Source organism: Hyalella azteca, unplaced genomic scaffold (assembly GCF_000764305.2).
Source record: "Hyalella azteca isolate HAZT.00-mixed unplaced genomic scaffold, Hazt_2.0.2 contig654, whole genome shotgun sequence".
NCBI classification, from domain to species: Eukaryota; Metazoa; Arthropoda; class Malacostraca; order Amphipoda; family Hyalellidae; genus Hyalella; species Hyalella azteca.
In genome coordinates this window covers 172,759-187,530 of record NW_025930993.1, presented here as the reverse complement: position 1 = coordinate 187,530, position 14,772 = coordinate 172,759, and the positions used below count along the sequence as shown (strand labels likewise).

At 37.4% G+C, this 14,772-nt stretch overlaps 1 protein-coding gene across 2 annotated transcripts in view; it reads left to right on the top strand.

Annotated features, from left to right (window-relative positions):
• The first annotated feature begins 2,153 nt into the window (after positions 1-2,153).
• The window catches only part of LOC108674604, a 47,779-nt gene continuing 35,160 nt past the window's right edge, over positions 2,154-14,772 (top strand). For both annotated transcript variants that reach the window (XM_018162568.2, XM_047880558.1), the window contains exon 1: positions 2,154-2,431. The gene's annotated coding sequence lies outside the window, so the exon portion shown is untranslated. The remainder of the gene's footprint in view (positions 2,432-14,772) is intronic.

Sequence of the window (14,772 nt, the reverse complement as noted above, 5' to 3'; positions counted from 1 at the left end):
AATATAGCTGTTGTCAATTATATGAATAAATAAAATTCAACTATATTGTTCGTCGATACATCTTGCTGAGTAAATGAATACAATTGTTCCATCACTATCTTCTATTTTCTTACTATAAAAATCTAACTCAACAGAAAACAACAACAAAGAAATAAAACTCAACGGAAATCACTATCAGTCCGACATCCATTGCACAAACTGATGAGCATGGGCATTGAACGGATGCCACATGACGTCCTACCGCGGCAAAAAAATTCCTCGATTGTGGAGGCATAAGATTTAATTTAGAGAAAATATTATCGTTAAGATGTTGCTTAAATATTTGAGGTGAATTGTCACCTGTTTCGCAGAATCGAAATTCGCGGCAATTAGATTCTACACTGCACCAGCCCGACGCAACTAGTAACAGAGACAAGTCTCAATAATTTTAGAATATACCAAATAGATGACGACAATTTTGTATGACAATTTATTTTATTATAACTATATTATAGACTCATTTCCTGAAGGCAGATACCGGCTAAAATGGCCGGTAAATCAGTAATCGATTTACTCTAAATGACTCTCAGCAAATAACTAATATTTGGATGCTAAAAATTAGCAAAGAGAAGCAAATTTTTACCCAAATACTCGTACAAATTCTCAGCGTCTCTAATACAGAAATAAGTATTGATCCATCGCTACCCAGAGAGAATATATCCCAGATGATGATGGAGACCCTATCTATGGGGATTTATAAGAGGTTTAATTTTTCATGCAAATCAAGATGCTGACGTTGAACAGCATTGCTATAATTATTCTTGATTCAATTTGTTTTCATTAAACAAGTGAGAATATTATGCAAGGTGGAGGTTTGGAACATGGTTGAACCATGGTCTGGAAAGTCAACGTTCACTATTCATGTTATATTTCGCTCCGTAGGCAAACATACAGGAAGGTAAAGTTATTTGTTTATGCGATTCATTGGTTTATTGTATATTGGATTTTAACTAGAATGTGACCAGGTGAACATGGCAAAATCAACCAAATCAATGACATTAGCAGGAACAGTTTGGAGCAAGGTAAAAATAGGAAGTGTTTTGCAAATTTTTTGCAGCTTTCGGAATTGTTTTTTAAATGTGTTGTTTTTGCAACAGATGTTAGCAGTGAAACGAATACAGTTTATCAAAAATAATGTGATTGCAACGAAAACGTATTGTTTCAAACATTCATTCATTCTTTACTAAAAACAGTTTTCATTTTAATCAAATAGGTTTAAATGAATTTTATTCAGTTTATTACTTAATTATAACTGATGAAAATGTAACCCATTGAAAAAAGAAGGTAAGAAGTCTGCTGATATCTTTCTACCAAGTGCACAAATGCACAAATGAGCTCCTAACATAAGTCTCTATATTGTTATATCAATATTTTTCACATTTGCAAGCGACGAGTCCCTGCAAAAAAATCTGTTGCAGAACATGACGTGCAATGACGGTAAATACTCGAAATTCCGTACAAAGTACATGCACGTAATTCTGAATTTACATTATTCTGCAAAACCGTCATAATATTATTCTGCGAGTTGTTTCGAGGAGAGGAAATATCAAACTTACCGAAATATCTTCACTTTGGTACAATCAAGTTAAAGGTAAGTAAATTAATTTTAAATGAAAATTTCCTTTATAGTTTCTATGTAGCGGCAGAAACTATTTATCAGAAAACAAGCAGCCTAGTCTTTTTATTGACGAAGTTTTTCGTAACGCTATGCTCAAGTTGTTACCCGCTCGAGCTCAGACGGTGGCGGACTGTTGATCAAGCCGGTTGTGTGTGCACCAGCTCTTTGATGTGCTGACATGACTGTTCTACAGTACCACCCATGGCAAAGTGTAACAGCCGGAAGATTTGTTTTAGTTGTGTTAAATTGTAGGTTGTGCACGGTAGCCTATGTAATTGATGCGCATTTGTCGTAAAAATTTTCTGACTTTAAATGGTATCCCCTTCAAGTTTAGTATAAACCATCACCACCCTTTTGCACTGTGAATGATCCTATAATTTTTGGGTATCGGAGCCTTTGGATTTTGGAATAAGAACGTTTCTATTTACTTTTAGGTACTTGAATTGCGGGTATGTAAATCTGGCATTCATTTATTGAGAATTTTCTCTTGTTACAGAGTGTGGAACTATCATTAGCTAGGTAGTTAATATTTATTAGGGTTTTATGTAAATTCGTTAAATTCCATACGTACTGCATTATTTTCCCACCTATCTTTAGCCTTTAAAAATCTGACATGAAAAATTAGTAAATATCCTGATTGCGGAGCAAATTATGGTAAACTGAAAAGTGACCTCTACCACGTGCTGCACTACGGTAGTGCACTTTCAGTTTGCTTCCAAACAATCATGTTTCGAGAGTCACCGATCCCCGCAGAGAAGCACGGCACAGCTTAAGGTGAGAACTGAGAACTACTCTAATTATCATTGTATGTTAAACTATCATTGGGTTTCGTTTCTTGTAAAAATCGTGTATATATTCATACTTTTGTTTTTGTACTGTTCAGTTGAAAGAGAATTACGGCACAACTTTTCTTGCAATCGCATCACCCGTTTACTTACTTCGTAAAATTATTGTCTTCTTTTTGTCGTCGTACCGAGACTAAATTTAAACGTGTTACCTACTCGAGCGTTTTTTAGCAACTCGTATCCTAACTTTTACGCCCCTTCTCCCTATCTCCATATACCTGGAAAATAAAAGGAGCTTTAGATCGCTTTCTAAGAGTCTCGAGACAAATGAAGCGTGAGAAATTGTTGAACTTGGCTATGTTGAATATAAATAAATTGTCGAATTGTGCAGACCAAGAATTGAATGCAGACTGCACGTTCCAGCCATTCCTCGGCTATGTAGATCTGGTCATCACAAATGGAAATGATTTCTGAACGCCTGAAAAAGTTGTCAATCCCCTGAAGAGATTGAATTTCGAGCTTTATTGTTGCATGCGGTGCAATGAAGAAAATCGTTTATATTCACGCTTGTGGACGAAATTATCAATGCATGAAGTTTCGTTAGGATTGCGGTCGCTGAATAGCGACCGATAAGGATGGCGATCTTCCCAGAATTGATGGTACAATTACGGGATAGGAAAGATGTTTCAATGGCTGCTCAGCAAATGGACGATATAAAGTTAGAGGACAGAATTGCAATCGATTAGTTTACAAGTAGTCTTAAGAGTTCCTGTTAGCACAAAATTCCAAATATGGAATCGAAATTCCAAAATTTACGTGGAATCCAAATTTCGGATTCCATATATGAAAACCAAGACAGCCATCAACGCAGACGATGCTAAAAGAAGATATCATTCGCTTGATTAAGCACATTGATTCCAAGATTAGATGCAGATTAGGCTAACTGCAATTTCAACGCCTAAGCATTCAAATAATATTTCGGTAAAAATACATCTACATGTTTTTTCAATACATTACAAAAGTAAGTTATTGATCGGCCAAGAAATGACAGTATCATGTAGAATTTTTTTCCTATACTATCGATGCGCTGCGTGCATAGTGTGGAAAAATTTAAAAAAGTTCCAGGTCGGCATTAGCGTACTGGAAGTAGGCAACCTAGTACAGAAACTTTCAAAACAATGATTGATTATGTGAAGAAGATTTCTTGACAAGCACAGAGACCCGGTCTCCGAAGTCGTGCTCGCCTAGTCTCCTGTGGCGCAACACCTGTTATAATTAGACTGCGACTGGACACCTAACTCGCCGAGGCTTCCCACTGATGTCCAATAACCTGCTTTCTTATTCAATTAGGTTGAGGGACGCGAAGAATGTCACCTCAGGGGCTCAAGTTTCTCTAAGTTAGTGTTTGAGGATGCATGCTAAATAACTGCTTTTTTACTAGTTAGTATTATTCCATGATGACTAATAATTACCAACGAACCACTTTGGGCTTGAAGATGATTTCGTGCGTTTGGATGTTGTTTTTAGGTGCTGTGCAGAATACGGGCCAGCTCATTGCGTAGCTGATGGAATTCCCCGTCATTTTTGTTATGATTTATTTCTGTGTTTGATTTAATTAATTCGGCTTATGAAAAGTTCGTTCCCGCGGCCACGGCCGCAGGTTGCGGATCCATGATCTACAGGAGTACGTGATGTTCATGGTGAAGTATCCTCTCCTGTTCCGTTACGCTTACCGTGACCACGCACGCACTGGCGGTCGTCGAGCATCCGCTGTCCTATAACAAAAACTGCATGAAAATATTAAAGAAAGTAAAAACTGCGAACCTGAATGAAATGGGGCACAAAAAGTCCCTTGAAAATATATTGCGGCAATGAAATTGGGACGGTTGATGCAGTGGTTTGATAATCGCAGATTTTGCTCTGAGACGTATTGGGAATTCTGACCGAGCGTAGGTTTCTTGCAACATTTTTACTTTCTTTGATCGTAGGTGATATGGCCTATGAGGTTAGTAAGCCGTGTTCGTGATTTAGTATATTTATGATACAAAGACTGCAAAACATGATAATCAGAAGCTAATAAAAACGATAGAAAAAAAATCGTGGATAGTATTTTAGGATGCTTCAGCCAAGTCGTGAATTCTGGTGTTTGAAACTTGTCACCTAAAATGATTTGTTTCCGACTTATTTGAAGGGTTTAAGAAGAATTTGCTAAATTTTACATAATCGATGCGTTTTCCACTATATCAAATTTATTCAACGATCATCGTTAAATGGCTTTCGATTACCAAACAGCTTGGTGCGGGAAATATAACATCCAAACAACAGTCCGTGTTTCCGTTACAGTATAAGGCACCAACGGACGAACGATCGTCTTCTGTTCTCAAATAAAATCTACCATGTGAATATCGGTAGTTACGGTAGATTATTATTCACGCGTGCCTTTGAAGCAAGAATCGAGTCTCATACTTAGTCATGGACGGAGGACTCGCATTTAAACATAACTTATTTATATATCTGGGATCCGATAGTTCTAATAAGTGCGACGTGCCGACGTCCGAATTTTCGAATCTTTATATTTTCTGCACAAGTCAATTTTGACGAGCTTACAGAGTGACTCGACTTTTTTACGTGCGTATTTGACGTTAATATGGGTAACTCATTTTGCGACTGAATCATTTTGCTTTCAGTGCTGTATAATTTTTAGGTATCAACCTGATGATGACGGAACTTCTGTAACAACTTCCTGCCCATCTTAGTATTTTGTTTCTTGTTTAAATTAATTGAATTAAAGTTATCGACGTAAAAATTCTGTTCAAGATCCAACCTTCTGCTCATATTGGAATTTTTTTACTTGCGTTTATTAATTCAAAGCAAGCTTAGAAAAATTCTGTCCACTTTCCAACTTACTGCCAATCTTGGCCTTTCTTCATTTCTCACGTATCTTGATGACATACTGTAATACTTGAGAAATGTTAATAATAATATAAGTTCCGGATGGAAGCTACCGGACGATCATCGTTTGACCAACCGTACTTCGGTCCGTCAAGTCATCACACAAGAGAAGGTGTGAGGAAGGATGCAGCGATCTGAAGCTGTGCTCCGTAACGAGACTTACGGTCTGAAGTGACCGCGTGTCAGTCACGCCTGCCTCACAATATGCTCAAGCACTGCATCAGAATTACGTGTTTTCTCGGATCCAAGAGAGTTCATGATGTGATTTGGGTCAAAATTAAACATTTTTAACGAATATAGACAGGGATCAAGCAGTCCTGGCTTCTTAGCGAAATTTCACATTTATGGAAAAATGCCCTATTGTGCTCCTCATGCCTGTCCGTCTGTCTGTCCGTCCGTGACTTCACGTTTTCGTCGACAAGAAAATGCGCTCTCTGTCACTCATTGCAGTGAGTACCGAGTTATATTTTTTTTTCTAATGAACTTTTCGAACACTTTGTTATTTAATTTAAAATAGAGTTCCTGTTATGAATGAGATAATTGAATGTGTTTCTCAATTTTAACTTATTGGGAAATTTTAGTTGCAAAAATACATATTATGCAAACTAGAAGTCTTGGGAAGCTACGTAACCGAGAAGTCAACCCCCGCAAGCGGAAGCAGCTCAGGCCCGGCAACTGCCGCGCGGCCGCATTTTCTCAGGGCGCTGAGCTATCCGGCCGGCGGGTTCTCATGCACTCCAGCCATCCAGCGCTGAAGCTTCCTTTGCTCCGACGCGTAATAACTAATAACATAACATAGTGATGTCGGCGCTGAAGTGTAGGCCTGATGTGGCCTGTCGCCGATTCTTTTCCTTTTCGTGCCTTGTTCACAGAAGATCTAAAAAGCGTGTCATTTGACCGGATCTTTTCATGACTGACGATAGTTTGAAATAGCGCTACTAGACTTCCACCGGGTTCGATATTTCAACTATCGAACCCGATATCTAACCTTTCAAATCTGAACATATATTTTTCCATAGCTGCGCGGCGTTTGCGACGTTATAATCTGTGCTCGTTGCAACATATTACAAGGCGTTCGTTTTTTAGACGTTGTCTTTCAAATATATTTATATCCTGAGGACATTGCTGAAATAAAAAAAATGTGAATACCTTTATGCATACATAATAACCTTGAAGTATAAATTCGGAAATTTGTCGATACCACCAGTTCGTGGCTCACATTCATGTAGAATTCGTAGATAATTTGAAATAAATGTAGCTACAATGGACATAAAACCTCTATATTTTCTGTTTTTAATTTTGATCTTGTCAGCTACTGCGCGCTTATGTATGAAGTTTGCTAATAATCTAGACTGAAATTAACATGCAAGTATGAGAATTTCTCAAATCAGAGCAAGAGAAAGCGACTTTCATCGAAATGAATTATTACGTGAGTTTTGTGCGAACTGTAGAACCTGCGTACAGGCGAAAGGAATTAATGAACATCTTGTTGTGTTCTCAAAGGCACGCGTGGCTGAAATTCATCGTCTCACGATCACGTCTCAGGCCCACGCATCGTTTTGCTTTTATTGCATCTCTTCGTTACGGTGCTTGCACTGCTGCGGTCCTGACGGAATTGCTGCTGGTGGTGATGGTGCCTTCTTGTGTTTGCTAGTGCTGGTGTTTCTGCTTTTGCTAGTGCTACTGTTGATGGTGTCTGGTGCTGCTGTTGCTGCTGGCGATTGGTGCTACGATGGTCGCCACTGCGCTATTGGTGTTTATTTTGTCGCTGTTTTATTATGCTTCTATTGCGCTGTACTCGTGCCAATAATAATTTTGTTATTTTCAAGATTTATTGCATGACTTTTCAATGCTTTCCGTTCATTTTTTGGTCCGCTAATGACTCATTATATGTAAGACTTATCTTTAACTTCACTTCTTGTTTGTTTGTTTGTCTGTCTGCTACAAATCTTATAATCGATATTTAACACACTTCTACCTCTCCAATCGATCTGAAATTTTGCACACTTGTGTAAAGTTGTAAAAAATGCATGAATCAATTAACAGAATAAATAATTTCGAAAATTAAAAAAATTAATATTAAAAAGTAAAAAAAAAATAATTTTGTCTGCTGCATAACTTATAATCGATATTTAAGAAACTTGTACCTGTCCGATCGATCTGAAATTTTGCAAACTTGCGTACAGTCGGAGACAATTCATGTATCAATTGACAGAATAAATAATTTTTATAAATTAAAAATTTTTTTTAGTTCTAAAAATAGAAAAAAAATGATTTTTTAATATATCATAATAAAATTAGAAATTCATTGTACATGTTTAGCATCGGAGACACTGGATTCTTTTGAAGTGTTGTTTTTAAAAAGTACTGCGAGATCTGTGTCACCGGGTGGCATTCTGTACATTTGATCTCTGCGACATTCGGTGCTTGTATAATTGCATAGCTAATTGTTGATGGTGGGAGCAGTGTGACTGATAGTAGCAATTGTATAATTGATAGTGACACCGAATCTGTTGATGGTACTCTTGATGTAATTAATGAGGTTGTTGTTTTAAAGTGGATCATAGCTCGGCATGTACGGAAGAGTCTCGGTTCTACCTCAGGTGGTTCGGATTTTTAAGACTTCTTGAGCTGATGTTGTGTGATGAGGATTTGCTTGAAAGATTGCTGCTTAGAATGTTCTCGTGTTGGGTTTGATCATTTTTATACTTTTTGTGAGAATAAACAACAAATGTTTCTCAGTTATAGTGAGCGGTTTTTAACGTTTTTATTTTGAAATAGTTTGCTCTGACGATTCACTTAGTTTTGCCGATATGTCTGCAAAATTCGCTTATACGTTTTAGTCTCATAAGCTTCTAATAATACAAAATACATTGATACAGCAGTAATTACCGACCATGCCACAGGGTAATGAATCACGAGCGGATTTTCTAACCTTGCTTCAGTGAGCGGAACTCGCCGTTCTGAAAATTTCCTAAAAGTCAGCACCGCTCGGACAAGAGAGAAAAAAACGTCAAAAACTGTGAAACACTCGATAGTTTCGCAAAAAAATAACTCGCCTAGGCGCGGAAATCTGTCGGCTTTGATCGTAACGCCTGGCATGACGAGCTTTAATTGAGCATCGTGACTGAGTGAAGTGTTCTAGTCCGAACCCCGTTTCAATTTTTATAGCTCAAGATAACATTCCAGGTTTTTTTTATCAGTAGACTTGTGGTTTCTAGCCTATGCGAATACATTTAAGACTCCATGTTCATGTACATAATGGCTTTGGGTTTTTACTTTTTCACTTTGATCGGAAGCATGTCGCCTATAGAGCTGAATTGACGCCAAAGTAGATTCATCGCGATAATTAGTTTACTACGATTGTCAATAACCAACACCATGTCCCGCTTGAGACCTACGTGTAATATCAAAATGTACTCATTAAACTTTCTCGGAGAAGCCAAAGTATTTTTATAGCATTTTCACATCACTTGAAATAACGTAAAATTTACTTGTGTGTAATTGCTTTGGAGATAATAAAGCTCATGTGTATATTATTGGAATCTTCGATTGCCAATAACCAACACCATGTCCCGCTTGAGACCTACGTGTAATATCAAAATGTACTCATGATACTTCTTCGGAGAAGCCAAAGTATTTTTATAGCCTTTTTTCATCACTTGAAATTTACTTACGCGTTATTGCTTTGGAGATAATTAAGCTCATGTGTATATTGTTGGAATCTTCGCGGCAAAATTGACCTAGATATAAAACCTTGCCCGCGGGTGCTAGGCTGCAAATGACAGCTCCCCATGATCTACGTCATTATTCCATTAGAACACAAGATGTCCTCGTGGCCGTGAAAAAACACGTTAATTGAGCGAATAACGACCGCGACAGCGGAAACCGCCGGTGACAACGAGCGTGTGCCGAAGGGCCGAATTGTTCACGGTTCTTAGATTCTTTTGCGTCGATGCACGTTTTTAGTATTTTTGACAATTATGATGAATGTAATTTCGAATCCTGCATGATCATTTGAAAGAAAATCGTATTAATTTTCTAGCCCATTAATTTACTTGCATTTATTTATTTATTTCCTAAATTTTATTTATTTACTTGTGTTTCCATTTATTTACTTGTGTTTCCTAAATTTGCAAGCTACGAAATTTTTTTAATCGAATATTTTATATATTGAATGCACTCCTCTAACCCGTTAACGCATTATTATTTGTATATTTGGTTGCAAGTCGGCTTACAAAATACCTGTGCAATGTTGCCTGTATGAGAACGAACGATACGGATTATGCAGCGAGAACAATGTAATCTCCTTGCATGCATATTATAATATAATATTATTATATTATAATATAGCTGAAGCTATATCTTTAGACTTCTCCCCAGCGTCTTCTGGCGGCTTCGACGAAAGCGTTGAAAATTCATTACACAGAAATATTCCTCATCACATTTGGAAAGTTATGTCGAATTTGTGATACACTTGTGAGCTAAATTTTACCGTGAACATGGAGAATTTTAACGTTACTCTGCACCTCTCTATATGTACGGCATCTCAGTTCTTGGAGCTTTGTATTGCCTCATTTAAGTCTCAATTCAATCTCACGTTTATAGAAAATGTTTATTATTGACATAATCTTGTTCAGACTTGACAAATCTTTGTCGTTAGATTTAGTAGTCCAAGTTGTCATGCCGATGAGCGAATTATACGGCTCATATAAAATGTTTGTGCAGGTTTTTACCTCATCGTTACCGACAAATGTAATAAACTTGAAGCATTGACCAAAAGTATCTAAAGAATCGAGTGACTCTCAGTATTTCCCCGCTGCCATAAATATATTATGATATGTACCATCATTTAATGAAGCGTACAAATCAGTTGAATCAAGAGCCAATACCTTTCAATATGATTCTCCTTTCCTTGTTGAAATTAAACTACAGAGACTATAAACTCTTCGATCGACGGACACCAGGAACTGTTCTATATACTCGATCGAAGACCGTCTCAATGTATTGAAGCGCGAAGAATAAAAACTCGATAAGAATCTCATTCAAAGAGTATGGAAGACCGCTTGAGCAACAAGAGCGCAATCAGGCATCCTTGTATTTACAGTATGACACGCGCTGCATGCTAACTGTTGTGACCGTTTGTTGCCGATTCTTTTGACCGTTCGTCGCCTTTACTAATCAAGAGAAGCTTTGGTCCATTGGAAACAATAGCGCGAGAAGCGATTTATTGTGGTGTGTTGCCTGAGTTCATGGTTAACGCTCAGCTGTTATGAGATGCCAGCAACTGAACCTTTTATATCCAATGCACACTAAACGGTTGTTCGGTCAGCTGCCTGGGAAATACTGGAAATACTTGTGTGTTTCAGGAAGAAGAAAAGGTTAAACGCGAATAAAAGAGGGTAAAATTTCTGTGAATTTTCATTATCACCGCCGTAAATGCATAGATCAATTATATTATTTACTGTAAAATCAATATTATTGTTGTAAACCGGCTAATTAAAATAAACCAAATCTTTTTCAATATCAAAACAAAACGGTCCGCAAGAGCTATTGTAGTTCCATTGGAAATTGGCAAAAAAATAATTTTCTTCCCACTTCATGTCGTGTAACCACAATGAGGAATTGAACTCGTTGCTCATGTTGTTGTGAGCATCGTAAGTGTCGTTTCCGGTCAGCTGCTGCTAAATTATGTCCTAAATGCTTAACAATAATTAGGCCGATCACTATATTATGCAAGAGATGGTGGGTGATCCAGATTTGACTCTAAAATTATGGATGAAATGTACTTAGTATTAATTAATTATTATTAATGATAATTAATATCTTTAGTTCTTGGATGAAATGTACTTATGAGTGCCAATTAATTGATTATGACATGAAAGATAATGCCTTTAACACCATTTTTTAGCACGTATCAATCTTACCTTGCACAACATCGTCATGCGTGTCACGTCAGCATTTCGTTCGTACGTCAGCATTTCGTGAGCGCGGTCTACCCGCTTGCGCGACCATTGTTTCTTATTGATAATATACTGGCACTGCGAACCTGTGCCTTATTCATGCATCGATCTTAACCTATGTTTGGAGGTAAATTTATATTTGTTGCTCTGAAATTTTATTATGTTAGCATTATATTCTAACGACTAATGATTCGGTGAAACTATGCAAGAATCGTTCGTTGTACTTTGTAATTTTAGCTTTGGCAGGTTCAATTGTTAGATAATTTTTGACTCCCTTGAAGAGTCAATTTTCGTACCGTACTTTCTTTCTAAGTTGGCTTGATTTGAAAAGCGAAAGACTAAGGAAGTCGTCAACTTTTTTACGCACATTCACAGAACTCCCAGTTGAGTTTTAATGCGCGTTTTACATCCGTTTTAGTTTCCAAATTCTACTCATGACGCAAGTATTGCCATGATCGCACGTTCAACATGTGAATATTTTTCGACGTGTTGCAAAGTTGGGAAGTTGTCGCAACATCGTGCTATGTGGTGGCGCTGCTTATCACGCTGGCACACACACCTGTACGAGAATGTCGGTGTCACTTCCGTCGTTTTATTTAACCATCAGTAAACGCGTAGAGTTTCGCCTTCATCTTTCCTGGGAGCTGCCGAGCTCGCTTGTCTTGAGTAATCTTATAACTTCAACTCGTAACTCTCAGGCTTTATTTCGCCGTTGAACGTCGGGAAAGTGATTATCCCTGGCCAGTCATTTTCTGCAATTCACTTTTCTCACCTTAAAGACTTGGCTACGATCAAGATTTAGCTTGAAGATTCCACTGGAGGCTATGGGTAAACATGCATATATAAAAAATAATTTTTAACATGTTGATTTCACTTAAGGCATAATTGATATAATTGAAATTCGTAGAATTTTTCTGGTCTGAATTCGACTATACAACTGTTATTGAATCATTATTCCAGTAGACCTCAGAACCCTGATTTATTATAACATAAGTCTTTCTCCAAAGCCTCACCGGTGCCGGACGTATGGGTGATTTATCTCCCTCGTAACACAATTATTACATTTACTGTTGTACGATTTTTTTTAAAATGTATTTTTTCACTCACTGTATTTCTATCTGCGATTGCTACGGCTGCCGCCATGTGCAATACCGTTGCAGCAATGGGATTGTTCAGTCTATTGTGCCCGTCCGTTGAGGATGATTGCTTTCTTTCGGTTCATCTCACGCGCAAAATTAATATAAAATTAAACATTCCTGCGTTTTATGCAATGAATATTGCGAGACAATGCTCACAATAGAATGCCAGTGCTGCATATGAATTACTTCAGAGCACACCTTGACTTTGCACTGTGCTGCAATGTTTATATACGTAAAGTAGTTAGTGCGTTATGCTGTAATATTGTTGGGGCAGAGACTCACGTCGAAAATCTGTTCGTTGCATCCTGCAGAGCTGTTCATATTTACTATGAAAAACTGTTACAGAAGGATGGTGCAGTAGTGTAATCAGATTGTTCTAAGTTGCCGCACTGTGGCTGTGCAGAGCTGCTACAAAAAGATTGTACATTCCTACTGCACTCAGATTGTGCTAAGTTGCTGCACTGTAGCTGTGCAGAGCTGCTACAAAATGATTGTACATTCCTACTGCGCTCAAATTGTGCTAAGTTGCTGCACTGTAGCTGTGCAGAGCTGCTACAAAATGATTGTACATTCCTACTGCGCTCAGATTGTGCTAAGTTGCTGCACTGTAGCTGTACACATCACTGCTACACACTGAGTGCACAGCGGTGTGTTCTGACCGTTACATCACGGCACGCTCTACAGAGAGCAGTTCTGCTGGATCACATTAGAGTTGTGGTCAGTAAATTGCAGCAGGTCTCGCTTGGAGGTTCACACGAGCCCTCACAAGCACGTAGAAGCAAACAGGCTAACGTACGCAGCCAAATAATTCATCACGATGATGGCGCTCCCTTGAGAATTACCGTTTATAATATTTCTAATCAAAATGACCATATTAATTACAATGAATTAGTTTTCATACTATAATAAAAGTACTCAACAATTCTTTATATTACATGTAAATGCATACATAATACTGATCTATTACTGTTTGATATTTTTTATTATTGATTACTGTTTTGAAGATATCTTACTTCAACCGTTTTAGCAGGTGATATTAGATAAAGGCTCGTTCGGTGATTCGGTTCGCTTTTATTTATGCATGTTAGTTCGGTGATGTCAATATGCAAAAATAAAACAGATAATTTCTAGTTTTCCTAGGAGAATGTACGCAGTTTTTGATGCAAAAATAACGCAAGCTCATTTTATTGTTGTACCTCGGCACTGCGCACCAGTCAGCCGTTAAATGTAGCGTTACAACTTCTTATTTAATTAAGAATTAAACTGAGAAAAGTGTGCTGTCACGCTTCTCATTTTATCGTATGTATGTTCTGTTGTATTATGCGAAGTGTGCAACTTATGGTTTATGGTGGAGAAGGGTGTGAAAGTGCTTGTTTAATTAGGTAACGTGACGTGTTTGATGAGGATGTCTAAAATGGGATGTGAGCATCTCGTTGTATAGACACTAATGTAAATCTTGATAAAATTTTTAGTGAGATCGTTAAAGTTAATACGAGAAGTTATATAAATGAAAGTAACTTCTATCGTTATGTTCTCTACTATTCTGTGTATTTAGATTTGCATCATATTTTATCACTAATTGCTCGTTTGTTTCGATGTTGCGATTAATCTAATGAATTGGAGTTCTTCGATCTAATGAATTGGAGTCCTTAAATATAGTGAATTGAAGTTCTTAAATCTAATGAATTGGAGTCCTTAAATATAGTGAATTGAAGTTCTTAAATCTGGTGAATTGGAGTCCTTAAATATAGTGAATTGGAGTCCTTAAATATAGTGAATTGGAGTCCTTAAATATAGTGAATTGGAGTCCTTAAATCTGGTGAATTGGAGTCCTTAAATATAGAGAATTGGAGTCCTTAAATATAGTGAATTGGAGTCCTTAAATATAGTGAATTGGAGTCCTTAAATATAGTGAATTGGAGTCCTTTCAATATGTAAAAATAAAAGACAATTTCCAATTCTCCTAGGAGAATGTACTCAGTTTTCGATGCAAGAATAACGCAGCTCATTTATTGTTGTACCTCGGCACTGCGCACCAGTCGGCCGTTAAATGTAGCGTTACAACTTCATACTTAATTAAGAATTAAACTGAGAAAAGTGTGCTGTCACGCTTCTCATTTTATCGTATGTATGTTCTGTTGTATTATGCGAAGTGTGCAACTTATGGTGGAGAAGGGTGTGAAAGTGCTTGTTTAATTAGGTAACGTGACGCGTTTGACGAGGATGTATTAAACGGGTTGTGAGCATCTCGTTTTATCGACATTAATGTAAATCTT